We start from the raw sequence: 19,822 nt of genomic DNA on the forward strand, positions 1-19,822 counted from the left end.
TCTCTGCTGGTTGGAGAATGTGTGGGTTAACAGTATCTGGCATCTCTCTGCTGCTGGAGTATGTGTGGGTTAACAGTATCCGGTATCTCTCTGCTGGTGGAGAATGTGTGTGTTAACAGTATCCGGCATCTCTCTGCTGGTGGAGAATGTGTGGGTTAATAGTATCCGGCATCTTTCTGCTGGTGGAGAATGTGTGTGTTAACAGTGTACGGCATCTCTCTGCTGGTGGAGAATGTGTGGGTTAACATTATCCGGCATCTCTCTGCTGATGGAGAATGTGTGGGTTAACAGTATCCGGCATCTCTCTGCTGGTTGAGAATGTGTGGTTAACAGTATACGGCATCTCTCTGCTGGTTGGAGAATGTATGGGTTAACAGTATCCGGCATCTCTCTGCTGATGGAGAAGGTGTGGGTTAACAGTTTCTGGCATCTCTCTGCTGGTTGGAGAATCTGTGGGTTAACAGTGTCCGGCATCTCTCTGCTGGTGGAGAATGTGTGGGTTAACAGTATCCGGCATCTCCCTGCTGGTTGGAGAACTTGTGGGTTAACAGCATCTGGCATCTCTCTGCTGATGGAGAATGTGTGGGTTAACAGTGTCTGGAATCTCTCTGCTGTTGGAGAATGTGTTGGTTAACAGTATCCGGCATCTCTCTGCTGGTGGAGAATGTGTGGGTTAAGAGTATCCTGCATCTCTCTGCTGATGGAGAATGTGCGGGTTAACAGTATCTGGAATCTCTCTGCTGGTTGGAGAATGTGTGGGTTAACAGTATCTGGCATCTCTCTGCTGGTGGAGAATGTGTGGGTTAACAGTATCCGGCATCTCTCTGCTGATGGAGAATGTATGGGTTAACAGTATCCGGCATCTCTCTGCTGATGGAGAAGGTGTGGGTTATCAGTTTCTGGCATCTCTCGGCTGGTTGGAGAATCTGTGGGTTAACAGTGTCCGGCATCTCTCTGCTGGTGGAGAATGTGTGGGTTAACAGTATCCGGCATCTCTCTGCTGGTTGGAGAATGTGTGGGTTAACAGTATCCGGCATCTCCCTGCTGGTTGGAGAACTTGTGGGTTAACAGCATCTGGCATCTCTCTGCTGATGGAGAATGTGTGGGTTCACAGTATCTGGCATCTCACTGCCGGTTGGAGAATTTGTGGGTTAACAGTATCTGGAATGTCTCTGCTGGTGGAGAATGTGTGGGTTAACAGTATACGGCATCTCTCTGCTGGTGGAGAATGTGTGTGTTAACAGTATCCGGCATCTCTCTGCTGGTGGAGAATGTGTGTGTTATCAGTATCCGGCATCTCTCTGCTGGTGGAGAATGTGTGGATTCACAGTATCCGGCATCTCTCTGCTGGTGGAGAATGTGTGTGTTAACAGTATCCGGCATCTCTCTGCTGGTTGGAGAATGTGTGCGTTAACAGTATCCGGCATCTCTCTGCTGGTGGATAATGTGTGGGTTAACAGTATCTGGAATCTCTCTGCTCTTGGAGAATGTGTTCGTTAACAGTATCCGGCATCTCTCTGCTGGTGGAGAATGTGTGGGTTAAGAGTATCCGGCACCTCTCTGCTGACGGAGAATGTGCGGGTTAACAGTATCTGGAATCTCTCTGCTGTTTGGAGAATGTGTGGGTTAACAGTATCTGGCATCTCTCTGCTGGTGGAGAATGTGTGGGTTAACAGTATCCGGCATCTCTCTGCTGATGGAGAATGTGTGGGTTAACAGTATCCGGCATCTCTGTGCTGGTGGAGAATGTGTGTGTTAACAGTATCCGGCATCTCTCTGCTGGTGGAGAATGTGCGGGTTAACAGTATCTGGAATCTCTCTGCTGATGGAGAAGGTGCGGGTTAACAGTATCTGGAATCTCTCTGCTGGTTGGAGAATGTGTGGGTTAACAGTATCTGGCATTTCTCTGCTGGTGGAGAATGTGTGGGTTAACTGTATCTGGCATCTCTCCGCTGATGGAGAATGTGTGAGTTAACAGTATCTGGCATCTATCTGCTGGTTGGAGAATGTGTGGGGTAACAGTATCCGGCATCTCTCTGCTGGTGGAGAAAGTGTGGGTTAACAGTATCCGACATCTCCCTACTGGTGGAGAATGTGTGGGTTAACAGTATCTGGCATCTGTCTGCTGATGGAGAATGTGTGGGTTAACAGTATATGGCATCTTTCTGCTGGTGGAGAATGTGTGGGTTAACAGTATACGGCATCTCTCTGCTGGTTGGAGAATGTATGGGTTAACAGTATCCGGCATCTCTCTGCTGATGGAGAAGGTGTGGGTTAACAGTTTCTGGCATCTCTCTGCTGGTTGGAGAATCTGTGGGTTAACAGTGTCCGGCATCTCTCTGCTGGTGGAGAATGTGTGGGTTAACAGTATCCGGCATCTCCCTGCTGGTTGGAGAACTTGTGGTTTAACAGCATCTGGCATCTCTCTGCTGATGGAGAATGTGTGGGTTAACAGTGTCTGGAATCTCTCTGCTGTTGGAGAATGTGTTGGTTAACAGTATCCGGCATCTCTCTGCTGGTGGAGAATGTGTGGGTTAAGAGTATCCTGCATCTCTCTGCTGATGGAGAATGTGCGGGTTAACAGTATCTGGAATCTCTCTGCTGGTTGGAGAATGTGTGGGTTAACAGTATCTGGCATCTCTCTGCTGGTGGAGAATGTGTGGGTTAACAGTATCCGGCATCTCTCTGCTGATGGAGAATGTATGGGTTAACAGTATCCGGCATCTCTCTGCTGATGGAGAAGGTATGGGTTAACATTATCCGGCATCTCTCTGCTGATGGAGAATGTGTGGGTTAACAGTATCCGGCATCTCTCTGCTGGTTGAGAATGTGTGGTTAACAGTATACGGCATCTCTCTGCTGGTTGGAGAATGTATGGGTTAACAGTATCCGGCATCTCTCTGCTGATGGAGAAGGTGTGGGTTAACAGTTTCTGGCATCTCTCTGCTGGTTGGAGAATCTGTGGGTTAACAGTGTCCGGCATCTCTCTGCTGGTGGAGAATGTGTGGGTTAACAGTATCCGGCATCTCCCTGCTGGTTGGAGAACTTGTGGGTTAACAGCATCTGGCATCTCTCTGCTGATGGAGAATGTGTGGGTTAACAGTGTCTGGAATCTCTCTGCTGTTGGAGAATGTGTTGGTTAACAGTATCCGGCATCTCTCTGCTGGTGGAGAATGTGTGGGTTAAGAGTATCCTGCATCTCTCTGCTGATGGAGAATGTGCGGGTTAACAGTATCTGGAATCTCTCTGCTGGTTGGAGAATGTGTGGGTTAACAGTATCTGGCATCTCTCTGCTGGTGGAGAATGTGTGGGTTAACAGTATCCGGCATCTCTCTGCTGATGGAGAATGTATGGGTTAACAGTATCCGGCATCTCTCTGCTGATGGAGAAGGTGTGGGTTATCAGTTTCTGGCATCTCTCGGCTGGTTGGAGAATCTGTGGGTTAACAGTGTCCGGCATCTCTCTGCTGGTGGAGAATGTGTGGGTTAACAGTATCCGGCATCTCTCTGCTGGTTGGAGAATGTGTGGGTTAACAGTATCCGGCATCTCCCTGCTGGTTGGAGAACTTGTGGGTTAACAGCATCTGGCATCTCTCTGCTGATGGAGAATGTGTGGGTTCACAGTACCTGGCATCTCACTGCCAGTTGGAGAATTTGTGGGTTAACAGTATCTGGAATGTCTCTGCTGGTGGAGAATGTGTGGGTTAACAGTATACGGCATCTCTCTGCTGGTGGAGAATGTGTGTGTTAACAGTATCCGGCATCTCTCTGCTGGTGGAGAATGTGTGTGTTATCAGTATCCGGCATCTCTCTGCTGGTGGAGAATGTGTGGATTCACAGTATCCGGCATCTCTCTGCTGGTGGAGAATGTGTGTGTTAACAGTATCCGGCATCTCTCTGCTGGTTGGAGAATGTGTGCGTTAACAGTATCCGGCATCTCTCTGCTGGTGGATAATGTGTGGGTTAACAGTATCTGGAATCTCTCTGCTCTTGGAGGATGTGTTCGTTAACAGTATCCGGCATCTCTCTGCTGGTGGAGAATGTGTGGGTTAAGAGTATCCGGCATCTCTCTGCTGACGGAGAATGTGCGGGTTAACAGTATCTGGAATCTCTCTGCTGTTTGGAGAATGTGTGGGTTAACAGTATCTGGCATCTCTCTGCTGGTGGAGAATGTGTGGGTTAACAGTATCCGGCATCTCTCTGCTGATGGAGAATGTGTGGGTTAACAGTATCCGGCATCTCTGTGCTGGTGGAGAATGTGTGTGTTAACAGTATCCGGCATCTCTCTGCTGGTGGAGAATGTGCGGGTTAACAGTATCCGGCATCTCTCTGCTGGTTGGAGAATGTGTGGGTAACAGTATCTGGCATCTCTATGCTGGTGGAGAATGTGTGAATTAACATTATCTGGCATCTCTCTGCTGGTGGACAATGTGCGGGTTAACAGTATCTGGAATCTCTCTCATGGTTTGGAGAATGTGTGGGTTAACAGTATCTGGCATCTCTCTGCTGGTGGAGAATCCGTGGGTTAACAGTATCCGGCATCTCTCTGCTGGTTGGAGAATGTGTGGGTAACAGTATCTGGCATCTCTATGCTGGTGGAGAATGTGTGAATTAACATTATCTGGCATCTCTCTGCTGGTGGACAATGTGTGGGTTAACAGTATCTGGAATCTCTCTGCTGGTTGGAGAATGTGTGGGTTAACAGTATCTGGCATCTCTCTGCTGGTGGAGAATGTGTGGGTTAACAGTATCCGGCATCTCTCTGCTGATGGAGAATGTGTGGGTTAACAGTATCCGGCATCTCTCTGCTGGTGGAGAATGTGTGTGTTAACAGTATCCAGCATCTCTCTGCTGGTGGAGAATGTGTGGGGTAACAGTATCCGGCATCTCTCTGCTGATGGAGAATGTGTGTATTAACAGTATCTGGAATCTCTGTGCTGATGGAGTATGTGCGGGTTAACAGTATCTGGAATCTCTCTGCTGGTTGGAGAATGTGTGGGTTAACAGTATCTGGCATCTCTCTGCTGCTGGAGTATGTGTGGGTTAACAGTATCCGGTATCTCTCTGCTGGTGGAGAATGTGTGTGTTAACAGTATCCGGCATCTCTCTGCTGGTGGAGAATGTGTGGGTTAATAGTATCCGGCATCTTTCTGCTGGTGGAGAATGTGTGTGTTAACAGTGTACGGCATCTCTCTGCTGGTGGAGAATGTGTGGGTTAACATTATCCGGCATCTCTCTGCTGATGGAGAATGTGTGGGTTAACAGTATCCGGCATCTCTCTGCTGGTTGAGAATGTGTGGTTAACAGTATACGGCATCTCTCTGCTGGTTGGAGAATGTATGGGTTAACAGTATCCGGCATCTCTCTGCTGATGGAGAAGGTGTGGGTTAACAGTTTCTGGCATCTCTCTGCTGGTTGGAGAATCTGTGGGTTAACAGTGTCCGGCATCTCTCTGCTGGTGGAGAATGTGTGGGTTAACAGTATCCGGCATCTCCCTGCTGGTTGGAGAACTTGTGGGTTAACAGCATCTGGCATCTCTCTGCTGATGGAGAATGTGTGGGTTAACAGTGTCTGGAATCTCTCTGCTGTTGGAGAATGTGTTGGTTAACAGTATCCGGCATCTCTCTGCTGGTGGAGAATGTGTGGGTTAAGAGTATCCTGCATCTCTCTGCTGATGGAGAATGTGCGGGTTAACAGTATCTGGAATCTCTCTGCTGGTTGGAGAATGTGTGGGTTAACAGTATCTGGCATCTCTCTGCTGGTGGAGAATGTGTGGGTTAACAGTATCCGGCATCTCTCTGCTGATGGAGAATGTATGGGTTAACAGTATCCGGCATCTCTCTGCTGATGGAGAAGGTGTGGGTTATCAGTTTCTGGCATCTCTCGGCTGGTTGGAGAATCTGTGGGTTAACAGTGTCCGGCATCTCTCTGCTGGTGGAGAATGTGTGGGTTAACAGTATCCGGCATCTCTCTGCTGGTGGAGAATGTGTGTGTTAACAGTATCCAGCATCTCTCTGCTGGTGGAGAATGTTTGGTTAACCGTATCTGGCATCTCTCTGCTGATGGAGAATGTGTGGGTTAACAGTATCCGGCATCTCTCTGCTGGTGGAGAATGTGTGCGTTAAAAGTATCCGGCATCTCTCTGATGGTGGAGAATGAGTGGGTTAAAAGTATCTGGAATCTCTCTGCTGATGGAGAAGGTGCAGGTTAACAGTATCTGGAATCTCTCTGCTGGTTGGAGAATGTGTGGGTTAACAGTATCTGGCATTTCTCTGCTGGTGGAGAATGTGTGGGTTAACTGTATCTGGCATCTCTCCACTGATGGAGAATGTGTGAGTTAACAGTATCTGGCATCTATCTGCTGGTTGGAGAATGTGTGGGGTAACAGTATCCGGCATCTCTCTGCTGGTGGAGAAAGTGTGGGTTAACAGTATCCGACATCTCCCTACTGGTGGAGAATGTGTGGGTTAACAGTATCTGGCATCTGTCTGCTGATGGAGAATGTGTGGGTTAACAGTATCTGGCATCTTTCTGCTGGTGGAGAAGGTGTGGGTTAACAGTATACGGCATCTCTCTGCTGGTTGGAGAATGTATGGGTTAACAGTATCCGGCATCTCTCTGCTGATGGAGAACGTGTGGGTTAACAGTATCTGGAATCTCTCTGCTGGTTGGAGGTTGTGTGGGTTAACAGTATCTGGAATCTCTCTGCTGGTTGGAGAATGTGTGGGTTAACAGTATCGGGCATCTCTCTGCTGGTGGAGAATGTGTGGGTTAACAGTATCTGGAATGTCTCTGCTGGTGGAGAATGTGTGGGTTAACAGTATCCGGCATCTCTCTGCTGATGGAGAATGTGTGGGTTAACAGTATCCGGCATCTCTCCGCTGGTGGCGAATGTGTGTGTTAACAGTATTCGGCATCTCTCTGCTGGTGGAGAATGTGTGGGTTAAGAGTATCCGGCATCTCTCTGCTGGTGGAGAATGTGTGGGTTAACAGAATCTGGCATCTCTCTGCTGGTTGGAGAATGTGTGGGGTGACAGTATCTTGCATCTCTCTGCTGCTGGAGTATATGTGGGTTAACAGTATCCGGCATCTCTCTGCTGGTGGAGAATGTGTGGGTTAATAGTATCTGGCATCTCTCTGCTGGTTGGAGAATGTGTGGGATGACAGTATCTGGAACCTCACTGCTGGTGGAGAATGTGTGGTTTAACAGTATCCGGCATCTCTCTGCTGGTGGAGAATGTGTGGGTTAACAGTATCCGGCATCTCTCTGCTGGTGGAGAATGTGTGGGTCAACAGTATCTGGCATCTCTCTGCTGGTTGGAGAATGTGTGGGTTAACAGTATCTGGAATCTCTCTGCCGATGGAGGATGTGCGGGTTAACAGTATCTGGAATCTCTCTCATGGTTTGGAGAATGTGTGGGTGAACAGTATATTCCATCTCTCCGCTGGTGGAGAATGTGTGGGTTAACAGTATCCGGCATCTCTCTGCTAGTGGAGAATTTGTGGGTAACAGTATCTGGCATCTCTCTGCTGGTGGAGAATGTGTGGCTTAACAGTATCTGGCATCTCTCTGCTGGTGTACAATGTGTGGGTTAACAGTATCTGGAATCTCTCTGCTGGTTGGAGGTTGTGTGGGTTAACAGTATCTGGCATCTCTCTGCTGGTTGGAGAATGTGTGTGTTAACAGGATCTGGCATCTCTCTGCTGGTGGAGAATGAGCGGGTTAACAGTATCTGGAATTTCTCTGCTGGTGGAGAATGTGTGGGTTAACAGTATACGGCATCTCTCTGCTGGTGGAGAATGTGTGGGTTAACAGTATCTAGCATCTCTCTGCTGATGGAGAATGTGTGGGTTAACAGTATCCGGCATCTCTCTGCTGGTTGAGAATGTGTGGGTTAACAGTATCCGGCATCTCTCTGCTGATGGAGAATGTGTGAGTTAACAGTATCTGGCATCTATCTGCTGGTTGGAGAATGTGTGGGGTAACAGCTTCCGGCATCTCTCTGCTGGTGGAGAAAGTGTGGGTTAACAGTATCCGACATCTCCCTACTGGTGGAGAATGTGTGGGTTAACAGTATCTGGCATCTGTCTGCTGATGGAGAATGTGTGGGTTAACAGTATATGGCATCTTTCTGCTGGTGGAGAATGTGTGGGTTAACAGTATACGGCATCTCTCTGCTGGTTGGAGAATGTATGGGTTAACAGTATCCGGCATCTCTCTGCTGATGGAGAAGGTGTGGGTTAACAGTTTCTGGCATCTCTCTGCTGGTTGGAGAATCTGTGGGTTAACAGTGTCCGGCATCTCTCTGCTGGTGGAGAATGTGTGGGTTAACAGTATCCGGCATCTCCCTGCTGGTTGGAGAACTTGTGGGTTAACAGCATCTGGCATCTCTCTGCTGATGGAGAATGTGTGGGTTAACAGTATCTGGCATCTCACTGCCGGCTGGAGAATTTGTGGGTTAACAGTATCTGGAATGTCTCTGCTGGTGGAGAATGTGTGGGTTAACAGTATACGGCATCTCTCTGCTGGTGGAGAATGTGTGTGTTAACAGTATCCGGCATTTCTCTGCTGGTGGAGAATGTGTGTGTTATCAGTATCCGGCATCTCTCTGCTGGTGGAGAATGCGTGGGTTAACAGTATACGGCATCTCTCTGCTGGTGGAGAATGTGTGTGTTAACAGTATCCGGCATCTCTCTGCTGGTGGAGAATGTGTGGGTTAATAGTATCTGGCATCTTTCTGCTGGTGGAGAATGTGTGTGTTAACAGTGTACGGCATCTCTCTGCTGGTGGAGAATGTGTGGGTTAACATTATCCGGCATCTCTCTGCTGATGGAGAATGTGTGGGTTAACAGTATCCGGCATCTCTCTGCTGGTTGAGAATGTGTGGGTTAACAGTATCCGGCATCTGTCTGCTGGTGGAGAATGTGTGGGTTAACAGTATCTGGAATCTCTCTGCTGATGGTGAATGTGCGGGTTAACAGTATCTGTTATCTCTCACATGGTTTGGAGAATGTGTGGGTAACAGTATCTGGCATCTCTCTGCTGGTGGAGAATGTGTGGGTTAACAGTATCCGGCATCTGTCTGCTGGTGGATAATGTGTGGATTAACAGTATCCGGCATCTCTCTGCTGGTTGGAGAATGTGTGGGTAACTGTATCTAGCATCTCTCTGCTGGTGGAGAATGTGTGGCTTAACAGTATCTGGCATCTCGCTGCTGGTGGACAATGTGTGGGTTAACAGTATCTGGAATCTCTCTGCTGGTTGGAGGTTGTGTGGGTTAACAGTATCTGGAATCTCTCTGCTGGTTGGAGAATGTGTGGGTTAACAGTATCTGGCATCTCTCTGCTGGTGGAGAATGTGTGGGTTAACAGTATCTGGAATGTCTCTGCTGGTGGAGAATGTGTGGGTTAACAGTATCCGGCATCTCTCTGCTGGTGGAGAATGTGTGGGTTAACAGTATCTTGCATCTCTCTGCTGCTGGAGTATGTGAGGGTTAACAGTATCCGGCATCTCTCTGCTGGTGGAGAATGTGTGGGTTAATAGTATCTGGCATCTCTCTGCTGGTTGGAGAATGTGTGGGATGACAGTATCTGGAACCTCACTGCTGGTGGAGAATGTGTGGGTCAACAGTATCTGGCATCTCTCTGCTGGTTGGAGAATGTGTGGGTTAACAGTATCTGGAATCTCTCTGCCGATGGAGGATGTGCGGGTTAACAGTATCTGGAATCTCTCTCATGGTTTGGAGAATGTGTGGGTGAACAGTATCTGCCATCTCTCCGCTGGTGGAGAATGTGTGGGTTAACAGTATCCGGCATCTCTCTGCTGGTGGAGAATTTGTGGGTAACAGTATCTGGCATCTCTCTGCTGGTGGAGAATGTGTGGCTTAACAGTATCTGGCTTCTCTCTGCTGGTGTACAATGTGTGGGTTAACAGTATCTGGAATCTCTCTGCTGGTTGGAGGTTGTGTGGGTTAACAGTATCTGGCATCTCTCTGCTGGTTGGAGAATGTGTGTGTTAACAGGATCTGGCATCTCTCTGCTGGTGGAGAATGAGCGGGTTAACAGTATCTGGAATGTCTCTGCTGGTGGAGAATGTGTGGGTTAACAGTATACGGCATCTCTCTGCTGGTGGAGAATGTGTGGGTTAACAGTATCTAGCATCTCTCTGCTGTTGGAGAATGTGTGGGTTAACAGTATCTAGCATCTCTCTGCTGGTGGAGAAAGTGTGGGTTAACAGTATCCGACATCTCCCTACTGGTGGAGAATGTGTGGGTTAACAGTATCTGGCATCTGTCTGCTGATGGAGAATGTGTGGGTTAACAGTATATGGCATCTTTCTGCTGGTGGAGAATGTGTGGGTTAACAGTATACGGCATTTCTCTGCTGGTTGGAGAATGTATGGGTTAACAGTATCCGGCATCTCTCTGCTGATGGAGAAGGTGTGGGTTAACAGTTTCTGGCATCTCTCTGCTGGTTGGAGAATCTGTGGGTTAACAGTGTCCGGCATCTCTCTGCTGGTGGAGAATGTGTGGGTTAACAGTATCCGGCATCTCCCTGCTGGTTGGAGAACTTGTGGGTTAACAGCATCTGGCATCTCTCTGCTGATGGAGAATGTGTGGGTTAACAGTATCTGGCATCTCACTGCCGGCTGGAGAATTTGTGGGTTAACAGTATCTGGAATGTCTCTGCTGGTGGAGAATGTGTGGGTTAACAGTATACGGCATCTCTCTGCTGGTGGAGAATGTGTGTGTTAACAGTATCCGGCATTTCTCTGCTGGTGGAGAATGTGTGTGTTATCAGTATCCGGCATCTCTCTGCTGGTGGAGAATGCGTGGGTTAACAGTACCTGGCATTTCTCTGCTGGTTGCAGAACGTGTGGGTTAACAGTGTCTGGAATCTCTCTGCTCTTGGAGAATGTGTTGGTTAACAGTATCCGGCATCTCTCTGCTGGTGGAGAATGTGTGGGTTAAGAGTATCCGGCATCTCTCTGCTGATGGAGAATGTGCGGGTTAACAGTATCTGGAATCTCTCTGCTGGTTGGAGAATGTGTGGGGTAACAGTATCCGGCATCTCTCTGCTGATGGAGTATGTGTGGGTTAACAGTATCCGGCATCTCTCTGCTGATGGACAATGTGCGGGTTAACAGTATCTGGAATCTCTCTGCTGGTTGGAGAATGTGTGGGTTAACAGTATCTGGCATCTCTCTGCTGGTGGAGAATGTATGGGTTAACAGTATCCGGCATGTCTCTGCTGATGGAGAATGTGTGGGTTAACAGTATCCGGCATCTCTCTGCTGCTCGAGAATGTGTGTGTTAACAGTATCCAGCATCTCTCTGCTGGTGGAGAATGTTTGGTTAACCGTATCTGGAATCTCTCTGCTGGTTGGAGAATGTCTGGGTTAACAGTATCTGGCATTTCTCTGCTGGTGGAGAATGTGTGGGTTAACTGTATCTGGCATCTCTCCACTGATGGAGAATGTGTGAGTTAACAGTATCTGGCATCTATCTGCTGGTTGGAGAATGTGTGGGGTAACAGTATCCGGCATCTCTCTGCTGGTGGAGAAAGTGTGGGTTAACAGTATCCGACATCTCCCTACTGGTGGAGAATGTGTGGGTTAATAGTATCTGGCATCTGTCTGCTGATGGAGAATGTGTGGGTTAACAGTATCTGGCATCTTTCTGCTGGTGGAGAAGGTGTGGGTTAACAGTATACGGCATCTCTCTGCAGGTTGGAGAATGTATGGGTTAACAGTATCCGGCATCTCTCTGCTGATGGAGAAGGTGTGGGTTAACAGTTTCTGGCATCTCTCTGCTGGTTGGAGAATCTGTGGGTTAACAGTATCCGGCATCTCCCTGCTGGTTGGAGAACTTGTGGGTTAACAGCATCTGGCATCTCTCTGCTGATGGAGAATGTGTGGGTTAACAGTATCTGGCATCTCACTGCCGGTTGGAGAATTTGTGGGTTAACAGTATCTGGAATGTCTCTGCTGGTGGGGAATGTGTGGGTTAACAGTATACGGCATCTCTCTGCTGGTGGAGAATGTGTGTGTTAACAGTAACCGGAATCTCTCTGCTGGTGGAGAATGTGTGTGTTATCAGTATCCGGCATCTCTCTGCTGGTGGAGAATGTGTGGATTCACAGCATCCGGCATCTCTCTGCTGGTGGAGAATGTGTGTGTTAACAGTATCCGGCATCTCTCTGCTGGTTGGAGAATGTGTGCGTTAACAGTATCCGGCATCTCTCTGCTGGTGGAGAATGCGTGGGTTAACAGTACCTGGCATTTCTCTGCTGGTTGGAGAATGTGTGGGTTAACAGTGTCTGGAATCTCTCTGCTCTTGGAGAATGTGTTGGTTAACAGTATCCGGCATCTCTCTGCTGGTGGAGAATGTGTGGGTTAAGAGTATCCTGCATCTCTCTGCTGATGGAGAATGTGCGGGTTAACAGTATCTGGAATCTCTCTGCTGGTTGGAGAATGTGTCGGTTAACAGTATCTGGCATCTCTCTGCTGGTGGAGAATGTGTGGGTTAACAGTATCCGGCATCTCTCTGCTGATGGAGAATGTGTGGGTTAACAGTATCTGGCATCTTTCTGCTGGTGGAGAATGTGTGGGTTAACAGTATACGGCATCTCTCTGCTGGTTGGAGAATGTATGGGTTAACAGTATCCGGCATCTCTCTGCTGATGGAGAAGGTGTGGGTTAACAGTTTCTGGCATCTCTCTCTGCTGGTTGGAGAATCTGTGGGTTAACAGTGTCCGGCATCTCTCTGCTGGTGGAGAATGGGTGTGGGTTAACAGTATCCGGCATCTCTCTGCTGGTTGGAGAATGTGTGGGTTAACAGTATCCGGCATGTCCCTGCTGGTTGGAGAACTTGTGGGTTAACAGCATCTGGCATCTCTCTGCTGATGGAGAATGTGTGGGTTAACAGTATCTGGAATGTCTCTGCTGGTGGAGAATGTGTGGGTTAACAGTATACGGCATCACTCTGCTGGTGGAGAATGTGTGTGTTAACAGTATCCGGCATCTCTCTGCTGGTGGAGAATGTGTGTGTTATCAGTATCCGGCATCTCTCTGCTGGTGGAGAATGTGTCGATTCACAGTATCCAGCATCTCTCTGCTGGTGGAGAATGTGTGTGTTAACAGTATCCGGCATCTCTCTGCTGGTTGGAGAATGTGTGCGTTAACAGTATCCGGCATCTCTCTGCTGGTGGAGAATGCGTGGGTTAACAGTACCTGGCATTTCTCTGCTGGTTGGAGAATGTGTGGGTTAACGGTATCTGGAATCTCTCTGCTCTTGGAGATGGTGTTGGTTAACAGTATCCGGCATGTCTCTGCTGGTGGAGAATGTGTGGGTTACGAGTATCCGGCATCTCTCTGCTGATGGAGAATGTGCGGGTTAACAGTATCTGGAATCTCTCTGCTGGTTGGAGAATGTGTGGGTTAACAGTATCTGGTATCTCTCTGCTGATGGAGAATGTGTGGGTTAACAGTATCTGGCATCTTTCTGCTGGTGGAGAATGTGTGGGTTAACAGTATACGGCATCTCTCTGCTGGTTGGAGAATGTATGGGTTAACAGTATCCGGCATCTCTCTGCTGATGGAGAAGGTGTGGGTTAACAGTTTCTGGCATCTCTCTCTGCTGGTTGGAGAATCTGTGGGTTAACAGTGTCCGGCATCTCTCTGCTGGTGGAGAATGGGTGTGGGTTAACAGTATCCGGCATCTCTCTGCTGGTTGGAGAATGTGTGGGTTAACAGTATCCGGCATGTCCCTGCTGGTTGGAGAACTTGTGGGTTAACAGCATCTGGCATCTCTCTGCTGATGGAGAATGTGTGGGTTAACAGTATCTGGAATGTCTCTGCTGGTGGAGAATGTGTGGGTTAACAGTATACGGCATCACTCTGCTGGTGGAGAATGTGTGTGTTAACAGTATCCGGCATCTCTCTGCTGGTGGAGAATGTGTGTGTTATCAGTATCCGGCATCTCTCTCCTGGTGGAGAATGTGTCGATTCACAGTATCCAGCATCTCTCTGCTGGTGGAGAATGTGTGTGTTAACAGTATCCGGCATCTCTCTGCTGGTTGGAGAATGTGTGCGTTAACAGTATCCGGCATCTCTCTGCTGGTGGAGAATGCGTGGGTTAACAGTACCTGGCATTTCTCTGCTGGTTGGAGAATGTGTGGGTTAACGGTATCTGGAATCTCTCTGCTCTTGGAGAATGTGTTGGTTAACAGTATCCGGCATCTCTCTGCTGGTGGAGAATGTGTGGGTTACGAGTATCCGGCATCTCTCTGCTGATGGAGAATGTGCGGGTTAACAGTATCTGGAATCTCTCTGCTGGTTGGAGAATGTGTGGGTTAACAGTATCTGGCATCTCTCTGCTGGTGGAGAATGTGTGGGTTAACAGTATCCGGCATCTCTCTGCTGATGGAGAATGTGTGGGTTAACAGTATCCGGCATCTCTCTGCTGGTGGAGAATGTGTGTGTTAACAGTATCCGGCATCTCTCTGCTGGTGGAAAATGTGTGTGTTATCAGTATCCGGCATCTCTCTGCTGGTGGAGAATGTGTGGATTAACAGTATCCGGCATCTCTCTGCTGGTTGGAGAATGTGTGTGTTTACAGTATCCGGCATCTCTCTGCTGGTGGAGAACTTGTGGGTTAACAGCATCTGGCATCTCTCTGCTGATGGAGAATGTGTGGGTTAACAGTATCTGGCATCTCACTGCCGGTTGGAGAATTTGTGGGTTAACAGTATCTGGAATGTCTCTGCTGGTGGAGAATGTGTGGGTTAACAGTATACGGCATCTCTCTGCTGGTGGAGAATGTGTGTGTTAACAGTATCCGGCATTTCTCTGCTGGTGGAGAATGTGTGTGTTATCAGTATCCGGCATCTCTCTGCTGGTGGAGAATGCGTGGGTTAACAGTACCTGGCATTTCTCTGCTGATGGAGAATGTGCGGGTTAACAGTATCTGGAATCTCTCTGCTGGTTGGAGAATGTGTGGGGTAACAGTATCCGGCATCTCTCTGCTGATGGAGAATGTGCGGGTTAACAGTATCTGGAATCTCTCTGCTGGTTGGAGAATGTGTGGGGTAACAGTATCCGGCATCTCTCTGCTGATGGAGTATGTGTGGGTTAACAGTATCCGGCATCTCTCTGCTGATGGACAATGTGCGGGTTAACAGTATCTGGAATCTCTCTGCTGGTTGGAGAATGTGTGGGTTAACAGTATCTGGCATCTCTCTGCTGGTGGAGAATGTATGGGTTAACAGTATCCGGCATGTCTCTGCTGATGGAGAATGTGTGGGTTAACAGTATCCGGCATCTCTCTGCTGCTGGAGAATATGTGTGTTAACAGTATCCAGCATCTCTCTGCTGGTGGAGAATGTTTGGTTAACCGTATCTGGCATCTCTCTGCTGATGGAGAATGTGTGGGTTAACAGTATCCGGCATCTCTCTGCTGGTGGAGAATGTGTGCGTTAAAAGTATCCGGCATCTCTCTGATGGTGGAGAATGAGTGGGTTAAAAGTATCTGGAATCTCTCTGCTGATGGAGAAGGTGCAGGTTAACAGTATCTGGAATCTCTCTGCTGGTTGGAGAATGTCTGGGTTAACAGTATCTGGCATTTCTCTGCTGGTGGAGAATGTGTGGGTTAACTGTATCTGGCATCTCTCCACTGATGGAGAATGTGTGAGTTAACAGTATCTGGCATCTATCTGCTGGTTGGAGAATGTGTGGGGTAACAGTATCCGGCATCTCTCAGCTGGTGGAGAAAGTGTGGGTTAACAGTATCCGACATCTCCCTACTGGTGGAGAATGTGTGGGTTAATAGTATCTGGCATCTGTCTGCTGATGGAGAATGTGTGGGTTAACAGTATCTGGCATCTTTCTGCTGGTGGGGAAGGTGTGGGTTAACAGTATACGGCATCTCTCTGCAGGTTGGAGAATGTATGGGTTAACAGTATCCGGCATCTCTCTGCTGATGGAGAAGGTGTGGGTTAACAGTTTCTGGCATCTCTCTGCTGGTTGGAGAATCTGTGGGTTAACAGTATCCGGCATCTCCCTGCTGGTTGGAGAACTTGTGGGTTAACAGCATCTGGCATCTCTCTGCTGATGGAGAATGTGTGTGTTAACAGTAACCGGCATCTCTCTGCTGGTGGAGAATGTGTGGATTCACAGTATCCGGCATCTCTCTGCTGGTGGAGAATGTGTGTGTTAACAGTATCCGGCATCTCTCTGCTGGTTGGAGAATGTGTGCGTTAACAGTATCCGGCATCTCTCTGCTGGTGGAGAATGCGTGGGTTAACAGTACCTGGCATTTCTCTGCTGGTTGGAGAATGTGTGGGTTAACAGTGTCTGGAATCTCTCTGCTCTTGGAGAATGTGTTGGTTAACAGTATCCGGCATCTCTCTGCTGGTGGAGAATGTGTGGGTTAAGAGTATCCTGCATCTCTCTGCTGATGGAGAATGTGCGGGTTAACAGTATCTGGAATCTCTCTGCTGGTTGGAGAATGTGTGGGTTAACAGTATCTGGCATCTCTCTGCTGGTGGAGAATGTGTGGGTTAACAGTATCCGGCATCTCTCTGCTGATGGAGAATGTGTGGGTTAACAGTATCTGGCATCTTTCTGCTGGTGGAGAATGTGTGGGTTAACAGTATACGGCATCTCTCTGCTGGTTGGAGAATGTATGGGTTAACAGTATCCGGCATCTCTCTGCTGATGGAGAAGGTGTGGGTTAACAGTATCCGACATCTCCCTACTGGTGGAGAATGTGTGGGTTAATAGTATCTGGCATCTGTCTGCTGATGGAGAATGTGTGGGTTAACAGTATCTGGCATCTTTCTGCTGGTGGGGAAGGTGTGGGTTAACAGTATACGGCATCTCTCTGCAGGTTGGAGAATGTATGGGTTAACAGTATCCGGCATCTCTCTGCTGATGGAGAAGGTGTGGGTTAACAGTTTCTGGCATCTCTCTGCTGGTTGGAGAATCTGTGGGTTAACAGTATCCGGCATCTCCCTGCTGGTTGGAGAACTTGTGGGTTAACAGCATCTGGCATCTCTCTGCTGATGGAGAATGTGTGTGTTAACAGTAACCGGCATCTCTCTGCTGGTGGAGAATGTGTGGATTCACAGTATCCGGCATCTCTCTGCTGGTGGAGAATGTGTGTGTTAACAGTATCCGGCATCTCTCTGCTGGTTGGAGAATGTGTGCGTTAACAGTATCCGGCATCTCTCTGCTGGTGGAGAATGCGTGGGTTAACAGTACCTGGCATTTCTCTGCTGGTTGGAGAATGTGTGGGTTAACAGTGTCTGGAATCTCTCTGCTCTTGGAGAATGTGTTGGTTAACAGTATCCGGCATCTCTCTGCTGGTGGAGAATGTGTGGGTTAAGAGTATCCTGCATCTCTCTGCTGATGGAGAATGTGCGGGTTAACAGTATCTGGAATCTCTCTGCTGGTTGGAGAATGTGTGGGTTAACAGTATCTGGCATCTCTCTGCTGGTGGAGAATGTGTGGGTTAACAGTATCCGGCATCTCTCTGCTGATGGAGAATGTGTGGGTTAACAGTATCTGGCATCTTTCTGCTGGTGGAGAATGTGTGTGTTAACAGTATCCGGCATCTCTCTGCTGGTTGGAGAATGTGTGCGTTAACAGTATCCGGCATCTCTCTGCTGGTGGAGAATGCGTGGGTTAACAGTACCTGGCATTTCTCTGCTGGTTGGAGAATGTGTGGGTTAACAGTGTCTGGAATCTCTCTGCTCTTGGAGAATGTGTTGGTTAACAGTATCCGGCATCTCTCTGCTGGTGGAGAATGTGTGGGTTAAGAGTATCCTGCATCTCTCTGCTGATGGAGAATGTGCGGGTTAACAGTATCTGGAATCTCTCTGCTGGTTGGAGAATGTGTGGGTTAACAGTATCTGGCATCTCTCTGCTGGTGGAGAATGTGTGGGTTAACAGTATCCGGCATCTCTCTGCTGATGGAGAATGTGTGGGTTAACAGTATCTGGCATCTTTCTGCTGGTGGAGAATGTGTGGGTTAACAGTATACGGCATCTCTCTGCTGGTTGGAGAATGTATGGGTTAACAGTATCCGGCATCTCTCTGCTGATGGAGAAGGTGTGGGTTAACAGTATCCGACATCTCCCTACTGGTGGAGAATGTGTGGGTTAATAGTATCTGGCATCTGTCTGCTGATGGAGAATGTGTGGGTTAACAGTATCTGGCATCTTTCTGCTGGTGGGGAAGGTGTGGGTTAACAGTATACGGCATCTCTCTGCAGGTTGGAGAATGTATGGGTTAACAGTATCCGGCATCTCTCTGCTGATGGAGAAGGTGTGGGTTAACAGTTTCTGGCATCTCTCTGCTGGTTGGAGAATCTGTGGGTTAACAGTATCCGGCATCTCCCTGCTGGTTGGAGAACTTGTGGGTTAACAGCATCTGGCATCTCTCTGCTGATGGAGAATGTGTGTGTTAACAGTAACCGGCATCTCTCTGCTGGTGGAGAATGTGTGGATTCACAGTATCCGGCATCTCTCTGCTGGTGGAGAATGTGTGTGTTAACAGTATCCGGCATCTCTCTGCTGGTTGGAGAATGTGTGCGTTAACAGTATCCGGCATCTCTCTGCTGGTGGAGAATGCGTGGGTTAACAGTACCTGGCATTTCTCTGCTGGTTGGAGAATGTGTGGGTTAACAGTGTCTGGAATCTCTCTGCTCTTGGAGAATGTGTTGGTTAACAGTATCCGGCATCTCTCTGCTGGTGGAGAATGTGTGGGTTAAGAGTATCCTGCATCTCTCTGCTGATGGAGAATGTGCGGGTTAACAGTATCTGGAATCTCTCTGCTGGTTGGAGAATGTGTGGGTTAACAGTATCTGGCATCTCTCTGCTGGTGGAGAATGTGTGGGTTAACAGTATCCGGCATCTCTCTGCTGATGGAGAATGTGTGGGTTAACAGTATCTGGCATCTTTCTGCTGGTGGAGAATGTGTGGGTTAACAGTATACGGCATCTCTCTGCTGGTTGGAGAATGTATGGGTTAACAGTATCCGGCATCTCTCTGCTGATGGAGAAGGTGTGGGTTAACAGTTTCTGGCATCTCTCTCTGCTGGTTGGAGAATCTGTGGGTTAACAGTGTCCGGCATCTCTCTGCTGGTGGAGAATGTGTGGGTTAACAGTATCCGGCATCTCTCTGCTGGTTGGAGAATGTGTGGGTTAACAGTATCCGGCATCTCCCTGCTGGTTGGAGAACTTGTGGGTTAACAGCATCTGGCATCTCTCTGCTGATGGAGAATGTGTGGGTTAACAGTATCTGGCATCTCACTGCCGGTTGGAGAATTTGTGGGTTAACAGTATCTGGAATGTCTCTGCTGGTGGAGAATGTGTGGGTTAACAGTATACGGCATCTCTCTGCTGGTGGAGAATGTGTGTGTTAACAGTATCCGGCATCTCTCTGCTGGTGGAGAATGTGTCGATTCACAGTATCCGGCATCTCTCTGCTGGTGGAGAATGTGTGTGTTAACAGTATCCGGCATCTCTCTGCTGGTTGGAGAATGTGTGCGTTAACAGTATCCGGCATCTCTCTGCTGGTGGAGAATGCGTGGGTTAACAGTACCTGGCATTTCTCTGCTGGTTGGAGAATGTGTGGGTTAACAGTATCTGGAATCTCTCTGCTCTTGGAGAATGTGTTGGTTAACAGTATCCGGCATCTCTCTGCTGGTGGAGAATGTGTGGGTTAAGAGTATCCGGCATCTCTCTGCTGATGGAGAATGTGCGGGTTAACAGTATCTGGAATCTCTCTGCTGGTTGGAGAATGTGTGGGTTAACAGTATCTGG

The 19,822-nt window shown here is 48.5% G+C and overlaps 1 protein-coding gene across 2 annotated transcripts in view; it reads left to right on the forward strand.

Annotated features, from left to right (window-relative positions):
- LOC140200175 (rho GTPase-activating protein 20-like) overlaps positions 1-19,822 on the forward strand; it is a 409,640-nt gene that overhangs the window by 234,567 nt on the left and 155,251 nt on the right. The window lies entirely within an intron of this gene.

The sequence above is a fragment of the Mobula birostris genome, chromosome 7 (assembly GCF_030028105.1).
Source record: "Mobula birostris isolate sMobBir1 chromosome 7, sMobBir1.hap1, whole genome shotgun sequence".
Classification (NCBI taxonomy): Eukaryota; Metazoa; Chordata; class Chondrichthyes; order Myliobatiformes; family Myliobatidae; genus Mobula; species Mobula birostris.